Below are 11,796 nucleotides of genomic sequence, written 5' to 3' on the forward strand. Positions count from 1 at the left end.
CACCCTCCCCCTCCCATCTGCCATAAAACCCAAGGGAAGGGGAGTCACACAGTGCCTACTCTAGTAATCATGAATTCTGTGAGTCTTAACTCCTTCATAGCCTTATTTAGCAAACATGCATTTGTTATTTTGACTGCAAATTCCCGCTCTTTCCTGACATCAAGATCAAGCTGACCAGTCTGTAGTTACCTGGGTCTTCTCTCTTCCCCTTTTGTGAAGATGGGGACAACGTTTGCCCAGCTCTCGTCTGAAGGGACATCACCTGTTCTCCAAGAATTCTCAGATTATAGACAGAGGCTTGATGCTGTGAATAATTTTATAAACTCCTATCATATCACCCCTGTCACTCACCTTTCATCTAAACTAAAAAGTCCCAAATGCTTCAACCTTTCTCCAGAGGGGAGTCTCGCCATCCTCTTGAATATTTCGGTTGCCCTTTTCTGAACCCTCTCCAACTCTCCAACATCCTTTTTGAGTTGAGGCAACCAGAACTGTACAAAGTACTGCAAACGCGGCTCCACCGTAAATTTGTATAATGGCATTATGATATTGGCTGTTTTATTTTCAGTTCCTTCCCTAATATTCCCTCGCATGGAATTTGCCTTTTTCATGGCTAATGCACGCTGGACCGACATCTTCATCAACTCTACTAGGATGCCAAGGTCTCCCTCCTGGTCCATCGCTTGCAGTTCAGAGCCCAGGAGGGTGGACATGAAATTAAGGTTTTCTCTCCAGCATGCATTATGTAATGCATATGTAATATGTACATATGTAATATGTAGCGGGCATACTACAGTGGTGTTGTAATTGCAGACTCCTGTACACAGCGTAAGGATGAGCAGTACATGCCACATGCTTAACTTTACTTTATTTACACTTCAGTGCTGAGAGATTACAAGCGTGCATCTTGCCTCTGCGAGAGCAGAGAGAGCAACTCCTTTCTCCTCGGAAAACAAAGAACACCGAGAGAACAGTGAAAAACAGGAAACCAGTGTACGTCACATCCAGTCTCCCATTCCCGTGGGAAACCCAACAGTACTTTGACTGTGGAATGCAAAACATTGTCCCGTGACAAGCACTTCGCTGCACAGTGAAGGAAGCAGAAACCAACATCCTCCCCCTTTCTGTGAACATCACTGGGCAGCGTGTTCGTACAATATCAGTACAAACCCAACTTCTGTACATAGGTACAGTGTTGATCCCTTGATACAATCTTGGACAATACATCAGCAGGAATTTCATTACCTGGCATATAGGACACCGTTACGAGTCCCTTCTGAATACATTCCCTAGCATGTTGCAACTTCAATTGCAAGTGCTTCGTGCTTTGCTTACAACCTTCAGAATTCAGCAAAGCCAAACATGCTTTGTTGTCCTGGTAAATCTGGATTGGACATTTGACAGGAATCTTCATGTCTTTGCACAATTGTAACAACCATTCACAATCCTTAAGTGAATAAGACTGTGCATTCAGTTCAGCTTCACAAGTACTTAAGCTAATTGTCGTCTGCTTCTTGCATGACCAATCAAATAGACCCTGATTGTACATGTAGCAAACTCCAGATGTACTTTTCCTGTCTGTAGTGTCACTTCCAAAACTTGCATCTGCAAATATCTCAAGACCACCAGACTTCTGATTGTTAAATCTCAGTCTGTAATGCATAGTGCCCTTCAAATAGCGTGCTATGCGTTTCAGAGCTTTCCAGTCCTTAACACTAGGATTGTTGACTTGTCTGCTTAGCAAATTACAGCTAACAGCAATGTCAGGTCTTGAACATCTGGCAATGAAGTTTAGCTTGCCTAGCACACTTCTGTACAGTGTAGTGTCAGAAAATGCTTCTTCAGTGTCATCTACCTGATAACTTGTTGTCATCGGTGTGTCTACAGGGTTAGCATCCATCAGGTTTAGTTTGCTTAACACATCAGCAATTTTCCGTGACTGGTGTACTAGAATGTTACCATTTTGATCTCTCTCTATTTCCAGAGATAGGTAGTTGTTTACCTCACCAAGATCTTTCTTTTTTTTATAATATACTTATTAGCAATTTTTTAATTTAATTACAATTACAATTCCAATAAACAATACCATAGAACATATCTTTTAACATAATCTTCTTAACTTCTTTGGACTCCCTCACATGTCCTGCTCCTGCGTTCCTAGCCAAAAAGATTTTTCCAGCAAATTTATCCCCTTATTTCGATTCTTGTTATCTAATTTTCAAAAATTATATCTCTAATTTTTAATATCCTTTATTCAAATCTAAAAGAATTAAATATAACTTAAAAACTTTCCAAAAATTTATCTTTTCTTAAATTTAACTTATCTTCATATATCACTTCCTCTATCTCAATGGTGCTCAGTTGTTTACATTCTAGCATCCTCCTTAACATTCATATAATTTATAATATTTTTGTAGATAGATCTTGAATTTCTTCCAGTCTTCTTCCAACGTCTCTTCTCCCAGGTCTCGGATTCTGCCCGTCATTTCAACCAGTTCCATGTAGTCTGTCAGTTGCATCTGCCATTCTTCCAGCGTGGGTAGATCTTGGGTTTTCCAATACTTAGCAATAAGTATCCTTGCTGCTGTTGTTGCGTACATAAAAAATGTTCGGTCCTTCTTTAACACCTTCTGGCCAACGATGCCCAAAAGGAAGGCCTCTGGTTTCTTAGGGAAGGTATACTTAAATACCTTTTTCAGCTCATTATATATCATTTCCCAGAAAGCCTTCACTCTAGGGCAGGTCCACCAGAGGTGAAAGAATGTTCCTTCATTTTCCTTACACTTCCAACATTTGTTATCAGACAAGTGGTATATTTTTGCAAGTTTGACTGGGGTCATATACCATCTGTAAATCATTTTCATAACATTTTCTCTCAACGCATTACATGCAGTGAAATTCAGCCCAGTAGTCCACAACCTCTCCCAGTCCTCAAACATGATGTTATAACCAATGTCCTGTGCCCACTTTATCATAGCCGATTTGACCGTTTCATCTTGTGTATTCCATTTTAACAGCAAGTTATACATTCTCGAAAGTACTTTAGTCTTGGGCTCTAGAAGTTCAGTTTCTAACTTCGATTTTTCCACCTGGAATCCTAACTTTTTATCAAGTTTAAAAACTTCTTTAATCTGAGCGTAGTGCAACCAGTCTCACACTTTGTCTTTCATTTTCTCCTGACTCTGCAACTTCCAACTATCTCCATCTTTTTCTAAAATTTCCCAATACTTCGGCCATTTGGCCTCCATATTGAGTCTTTTCCGGGCCTTAGCTTCCAATGGTGAAAGCCACCTTGGAGTTTTATTTTCCAATAAGTCTTTGTATTTTGTCCAGACATTAAACACTGCTTTTCTGACAATATGGTTCTTGAAAGTCTTATGAATTTTAACCTTGTCATACCACAAATATGCATGCCATCCAAAAGCATTGTTAAATCCTTCCAAATCTAAAACATCAGTGTTTTCAAGAAGCAGCCAATCTTTCAACCAGCAGAAATTTTCCGTGATTGGTGTACTAGAATGTTACAATCTTGATCTCTCTCTATTTCCAGAGATAGGTAGTTGTTTACCTCACCAAGATCTTTCATGTCAAAGTGCTCTTTCAGTTGAGCTAGGGCGTTATTGTACATTGTGACATCTTTCCAAAAGAATAAAATATCATCAACATAAAACAAACAATACAGCTTCTTTTGCCCCTCCTCTTTGACAAATACACATGGATCAGCTTTCCCTTGCTGAAAACCTAGAGAAAACAATACTTCAGTGAGTTTTGTGTGCCAACACCGTGCACTTTGTTTGAGACCATAAAGGGACTTCTTTAGAGCACAAACAAATCCCTGTTTTACCTGTACGCCATCAGGTGGAAGCATATAAAGTGATTCACCTAGAGATCCGTACAAAAACGCTGTATTCACATCGTGGTGACTAACATGTAGATTTTCCTCTGCAGCTAGCTTGAGCATAAGCCTAATGCTCTCATATCTCACTGTGGGTGAGTAGGTCTCGTGATAGTCTTCACCTGGTACCTGTGCAAAACCTCTGGCTACCAATCTGGCTTTGTGTCTGACTATCTTGCCATTTCGATCTGTCTTCGCTTTGAAGACCCATTTGCTTCCAAGCAGTTACATTCCTGGAACTACTGGAACTAGCTCCCATGTTTTATTTTATTTTATTTTTTTAAATAATTTTTTATTGATTTTTCAATTTTATCGACACAACAACACTAAATAATACATACAACAACAAACACACACAAAAAACATAAATCCTACTTTCTTAACCTCCTTTTCGTAAGCCTCTTTTCTCGGACTTCCCCATACCTTCCCCTTTTTGCATCCTAGTTTCACAATTTTTCAGCAACTCTTTTAGCCAATTAAAGTTTAAACTTATTCTCCTATTCAATATCACATTAAATCAAAAAGAATAAATATAGCTGTAAATATACATCTTCCTTTCCCTTCACACTTTAACACTCCTCAATTTTATAGCGATTTTTAAGATATACTTTAAACTTCTTCCAATCTTCCTCCACAGTTTCTTTCTCCTGGTCACGGATTCTGCCGGTCATTTCTGCCAGTCCCATAAAGTCGATCACTTTCGCCTGCCATTCTTCCAGCGTGGGTAGCTCTTGTGTCTTCCAATACTTTGCTAGTAGAATCCTTGCTGCCGTTGTGGCATACATAAAAAAGATCTTATCCCTCCTTGGCACCAGTTGGCCCACCATACCCAAAACAAATGCCTCTGGTTTCTTATGAAAAGTACATTTAAGTACTTTCTTAATTTCATTATAAATCATTTCCCAGAAAGCTTTAATCTTCGGGCAAGTCCACCAAAGGTGAAAGAAGGTACCTTCAGTCTCATTACATTTCCAGCATTTATTATTGGGCAAATGATAAATCTTAGCAAGCTTGACTGGGGTCATGTACCACCTGTAAATCATTTTCATAATGTTTTCTCTTAAGGAATTACAAGCCATAAATTTTATACCTGTGGTCCACAACTGTTCCCAGTCAGCAAACATGATGTCATGTCCTAGGTCCTGTGCCCATCTAACCATTGCTGATTTAACAGTTTCATCAATTGTATTCCACTTCAACAGCAAGTTATACATCTTTGATAGGTTCTTAGTATTGGATTCTAACAATTCAGTTTCTAACTTTGATTTTTCCACCTGGAACCCAATTTTCCTGTCTTGTTTAAAGGCCTCCATTATTTGATAATAATGGAGCCAATCTCGTACCTTGGACTTTATCTTCTCAAAGCTCTGTAATTTAAATTCGCCACTTTCTATTTCTAAAATCTCAGAATATTTTGGCCAATTAATTCTCGTGTTTAACTTCTTCACCTCTTTAGCCTCCATTGGTGATAACCACCTGGGAGTTTTATTTTCCAACAAATCCTTATACCGAGTCCAAACATTATATAATGCTTTCCTGACAATATGGTTTTTGAAACCCTTGTGCACTTTAAGCTTGCCATACCAGATATATGCATGCCAACCAAACATGTTATTAAAACCTTCCAAATCCAGAATGTCTGCGTTTTCAAGTAGTAGCCAGTCTTTCAACCAGCAGAAAGCTGCCGATTCATAGTACAGTCTTAAGTCTGGCAGGGCAAATCCCCCTCTTTCTTTTGAATCAGTAAGTATCTTAAAGTTTATTCTGGGCTTTTTGCCCTGCCAGACAAATTTAGATATATCTTTCTGCCACTTCTTGAAACAATTCAGTTTATCCACAATTTGTAATGTCTGAAACAAAAATAACATTCTAGGCAATACATTCATTTTAATCACTGCAATTCGTCCTAGCAAGGTAAGCTTCAAGTTCGACCATATTTCTAGATCCTTCTTAATCTCAGTCCAGCATTTATCATAATTGTCTTTAAATAAATTCACATTTTTAGATGTCATATTAATTCCCAGATATTTCACTTTTTTTGCCATAATTAGTCCAGTTTCCTCTTGGAACCTCTCTCTTTCCACGCTTGTTAGGTTTTTTTTCCCAAAACCTTGGTTTTTTGTTTGTTCAATTTAAATCCTGCTACCTGACCAAAAACTCGGATTAGTTCTAAAACTCTTTTTGTACTAGTGTCTGGCTCCTGTAGGGTCAAAACTAAGTCATCTGTGAAAGCCTTCAGTTTGTACTCTCTGGCTCCGACCTGAACTCCTTTTACCAGCTGGTCACCCCTTATCATGTTTAACAGAACCTCCAGGACTAATATAAAAAGTAACGGGGAAATTGGGCACCCCTGCCGTGTCCCTTTTTCTATAAGAAGTTCATTCGTAACCACATTATTTACAATTAGTTTTGCCCTTTGTTCTGAATATATTGCACCTATACCATTTTCAAATCTTTGGCCTACCCCCATCCCATGGAGATTCTTCTTCATAAACTTCCAAGAAATATTGTCAAAGGCTTTCTCCGCGTCCACAAAAATCAAAACTGCCTTTGTATTACTATTAACTGTCAGCATTTCTATTATGTCAATTATGTTCCTTACATTATCCGATAGGTGTCTACCCGGGAGAAAGCCTGCCTGGTCCTTATGAATCTCCTCCACCAACACTTTCTTCAATCTTTTTGCCAAAATGTCTGCAAATATTTTATAATCCACATTCAGTAAAGATATTGGGCGGTAGTTCTTGATCTGTTTTTTATCAACCTCAGTCTTTGGTATAAGTGTAATAAAAGCTTCTTTCCACGATTCAGGTGCCTTCCTCCTCTCTAATATTTCATTGCAAACCTCCTTAAGCGGCTGTATTAACCATTCCTTTAACGCCTTATAGTATCTGGAGGTTAGTCCATCTGGTCCTGGAGATTTCCCTAGTTTCATATTCTGAATGGCACCCTCTATTTCTTGCTCAGTTATTTTCTCATTCAGAGTCTGCACACTCTGTTGCGAAATTTTTTGTAATCCATATTTCTTAAGAAAATCTTCTATTTCTCCTTCATTTTCTGGCCCTTGTGCATAGAGTTTTCTGAAATAACTCTGAAAACAATTACTGATCTCATTTGGCTTAGAAATGCTCTTTCCATCCACCTCCAAGCTTGTAACAGTGTTCAATTTCTGTCTCTTCTTCAGTTGCCATGATAGGAGTTTCCCACATTTATCTGCTGATTCAAATGTCCTAGCTCCCATGTTTTATTCCTTTCTAAGGAATCAAGCTCAGCCTTCATGGCATTTAACCATGGCTCAGCTTCCTTTGAATCCAAATCCTGGATTTCTTGGAAACTTGAAGGTTCAAATACCTTCTTGGAGCTTTTAACAGCTGCTACTGCTGTCTTAGCAAATTCATCAGCAAATCTCCTTGGAGGTCTGCCTTTTGTGGCTCTTTGTGATCTGCGAATTAGCCTTAAGTCCTCAACACTTTCCTCTTCTTTCTTAGGAGAAAAGTGACCTATTGTGAACAATGGTTCTTCCATTTCTTGATCAGAGCTTTCAGAGGGTCACATAGAGGCTTTCGCACTCTTGAAATCCTCTGAATCATCCAATTCAGTTTCAGACTCAGAATCAGAACCTTCATCAGTGGGTGTGGGTTGTTGCGGCTGCTTTTGCTTATCATCAGTCTCATCACTGTCATCAGGATAACATTGGAAAATTCCCACATTCTCCCCCCATTTTGCATTGTACTCAACACTTCTTGTGAGTTTAATTGTCTTAGAGTCAGTCATCATTATTCTGTAAGAACCTTTCTGATAACCTAGAAAGATACCATGCAATCCACGCTTGCCTAACTTGGAGCTTTGTGGTGTGTGAACCCACATGTCAGAACCAAAAATTCTCATGTGTTTGATGTATGGTTTCTTTCCAAACATCTTCTCATAGGGGGTACAACCAATCGCTGAAGATAACCAGCGATTATAACTGTAAAGAAAACACGAGAGAGCTTCGGCCCAATAACTCTCTGGAAGATTTGCATCATGCAGCAAGGTTTTTAACCCTTGAAGCAATGTCTGATTTGCCCTCTCGCAAAGTCCATTCTGCCATGGCGAGCGAGGACTAGACAAATCGTGTTGAATTCCTTTCTCAGTCAGAAAAGCTTCAAACTGCTGAGAAGTGAATTCCCCCCCATGATCAGTGAAAAGAGTCTTTATCTTCTTACCATGCACATTTTCCAACCAAGCACAGAATTCCTTAAACCTTGGAAAAGCCTCTGATTTCTGCTTGAGATTGTACACATAAATATACCTGGAAAATGCATCAATGAGAACCATGAAGTACCTATTTCCACCCAAAGAGGGCGATAGTGGACCAACCAAATCAGCATGAACAACTTGGTATGGTTCTGTAGCTTGCCTACTAGACACCTTACCTTTCGCAGCCATTTTCACCTTGTTTGCTGCGCATGCTTTGCACTTCATGTGGTACCTGCAGGGTTTAATAATCATACCTTCAACCAAGGCAGGCATTTTAGATACTGCCTCAAAATGCAAATGACCAAATTTCCTGTGAAAATCATGAATACATCCTGCATGCAAACTTTTGTTAGAACCTGCAATGCAACAAGTTTCATCCTGCACAACATCATCATAATACAAAACAAACAAACGATCAACATATTCAGCATGCAATACATAATCGTTTTTCTTTGGGATGGTGCATTTCTTGTTCTTGAAGGAAACATCGATTTTCCGTTCATTCAGCTGCGCAACACTGAGTAGATTGTGTGTGGCATCTGGTACGTAAAGCACATCTTGTATCGATAAGTCCAAACTGTGAAGAACAACAGTTCCGTAGCCTTGACTGGGGATCGTGTGGTCATCCGCCTGGTGAATCGCACCTCCCTGCGGTGTAAAAGACATGAACAGTCGCTTATCATTGCACATGTGGTGGGTCGCCGCTGAATCAACAACGAAGAAAGATCTAGATGGGGAAACTCAGCCAGAAGGGCGGGGTATAAATAAATTATTATTATTATTATTATTATTATTATTATTATTATTATTATTATTATTCTGGACCTTTGCAACCTTTGGAGTGAAGCGTGAGACCATTGCCTTGTGCTGCGTTGTCCTGGACACCGGACCTTTGCCTTTGCTTTGGCCTTTTCCACACGATGAGCTTTCGCTGCGCTGCTCTGTCTTGGCCCTGGGATATCTGCATTCCCTCTTCATATGGCCTAGACGTCCACACGAGTAGCATTTCACTGCCTTCAAAGCTTTGGCGCCATCTGGTGGTTCCACTGCATTCTGGGATGACGTCTGTGAAGACTCCCCCTTACCCATGCAGCTAGCACCCCGGCGGTCTGCTTCATTCAGAATCACAGCAGTAACATAGGCTACTGTGAGCTGAGCAGTTGGCTGAACAGCAATCTGAGTGCCACAAGCATCAGCCAGCCTTCTGCAGCTAGCCATCTCTGCTGCTTTAAATCAAGCTGCGTCTGTGTTCTGCAGCCGCTTCATTCCAAAAGCACTTTTAAAAGTACTTTCGGTTTTCAAGCCTCCCCCAAGCCTCTGCGCTTGTGCTTTAGAGCCTTTGCCTGTTGCCGCGGCAAATCGGCTTTAAAAGTTCAAAGTCCAGCCATAAAGCCATCAACTAGAAGCTGGCAGGCTGCCCAGAGCATGAGCACATACCTCTCATCAATCAACTTGACGCGCAGAGCAGATAACACCCATCCGTTTCTCTGTTCCTCTGCCGGCATTCCGACTCGGCATCTGGAGTCCATCCTTCAGTTTGATTGCGTTTTTCTGGGCCCGGAACCAAAAATGTTGTAATTGCAGACTCCTGTACACAGCGGAAGAATGAGCAGTACATGCCACATGCTTAACTTTACTTTATTTACACTTCAGTGCTGAGAGATTACAAGCGTGCATTTTGCCTCTGCGAGAGCAGAGAGAGCAACTCCTTTCTCCTCGGAAAACAAAGAACACCGAGAGAACAGTGAAAAACAGGAAACCAGTGTACGTCACATCCAGTCTCCCATTCCCGTGGGAAACCCAACAGTACTTTGACTGTGGAATGCAAAACATTGTCCCGTGACAAGCACTTCGCTGCACAGTGAAGAAAGCAGAAACCTGGTTCTCAAGCTTAATCCATTCCAGGAGTCTGTTTGACTTCTGAAACCATTCAAAAACCAAGCCGCGGCTTCGGATTGGCTGCAGGAGCTTCCTGCACTCAAGCAGAAGCTACGTCAGACATTCAACTTCCAAAAAACATTCGCAAACCGCAACATTTACTTCCAGGTTTGTGGTGTTCGGGAACCGATTTGTTCGGCAACTAAGCTGTTCGGGAACCAAGGTTTGACTGTACATAGAACTGCATTTGCCCTTTCCCATTCACTCAGTTTGCTCTTCGCAACCTCTTTTTCTTTGAGCAACCCTGAACAATCTCGTGTCATCAGCATATGCAGTTTGAGCCTGAGAGTAACCACTCCTGGTGCTGCGGACGCAGGATGGTGCCTGCATCTTCAGAGCAAGAAGACACATGGGGGGGGGCTGGGACTTGGGCATGATGGACCCACTCTAGGCTGGCGGGTGTGTGTGTGGAGGCCTTGGAGCAGGTCCTGCCAATCTGGCCCTGGCATCTCCAGCCCCCAGAGGAACTGTAACGTGATGCAATCTAAACCACGGAGAAGAACGCTGCAGGCCCCTCACCTTACAAGGCTGGATGGCTGCCAGTCCCATAATTCATCAGAGCACCCGGGGGGCATTTTTGCATTGCCCTGTTTTTAAGTTTGCTTTGATCATGCAAGTCCAGGGCCCTCTGCACTGCCAAAGCCTTGCTAAAAGTAAAAGTGGATTTATGGTACAGTCAAATCTGGTCCATAGCTGAAAGATGAATTCAAAAACTAAGCTGCACTAGAGGGTGAACAAAGAATATTCACTTCCGACTATTTGGCAAACATTTATTCTATATACAAGTGATGATGACAATGTTCAAAAGACCGCTGTGAAAAAGATGACTATTTGGAATTCTCTGTGACGTTTCAGCTTTAAGTGAGAATGGCACAAGACCCTGAGGACAGTAGCCTGATGATTATTGATGAAACAAATCTTTTTAAAAAGGTTACTTCCCTGCAACACCAATACTACTACTACTAATGCTTTTTCCCAGGGATGGGGAATGAAACAATAAAAATTAGCATTTTCAATGTGCATGTTTAATTTCATTTTTATCCCACTGTATCATCTTTATTTCTTTATTCTTGTACATTGTGGAAAGGTGTGTTCCTACTTTAATCATTTAAATATTAGAACCATAGAATGGTAGAGTTGGAAGGGACCCTGAGGGTCATCTAGTCCAACCCCCTGCAAGGCAGGCATAAATTAAAATTCAATTTAAAAAGTGCCAATGTACACCAGGAAAATCAGACTGTAGCCCATTTGTGATATGATTTCACCCCCACATCTAGAAGTGTGTTGAATAAGAAATCTTCTAGCACCCTGGGGCACTCTGCAAAGGAACTGATCTATAAATCTGCGATAAGCTGTGCTTTAAGACGGCTGGTGGAGGCTGCTGATGTGCTTCTGTCTTCTCCATTCTGTTCCTGAGTCTGTGCTGTGCCCGCCCTCCTGCTTTATGCTACCTTTCTACAACCGAAAAAAGCCTAAGGATCTGAATGTGGGAATGTTGAGGGTGGCAGGAGAGGATATATTAATTATCCTTCCTAACTTGCACTAGCAAGCTTCTTCACTTAGCAGAGTACATTCCCCTTTACGCAGCAGAAAACTTGTTGCAAACTTGTGTGAGTTTCTTAAGACAATAAGCAATTCAGTCTGGCTTGTGCAGATTGAGATATGTTCTAATATTCCTGGTAAGGGCCCTTTGAATCCCTCCTAAAAGAACAAAGACACCACAG

The sequence above is a fragment of the Podarcis gaigeae genome (assembly GCF_964106915.1).
Source record: "Podarcis gaigeae genome assembly, chromosome: 11".
NCBI classification, from domain to species: Eukaryota; Metazoa; Chordata; class Lepidosauria; order Squamata; family Lacertidae; genus Podarcis; species Podarcis gaigeae.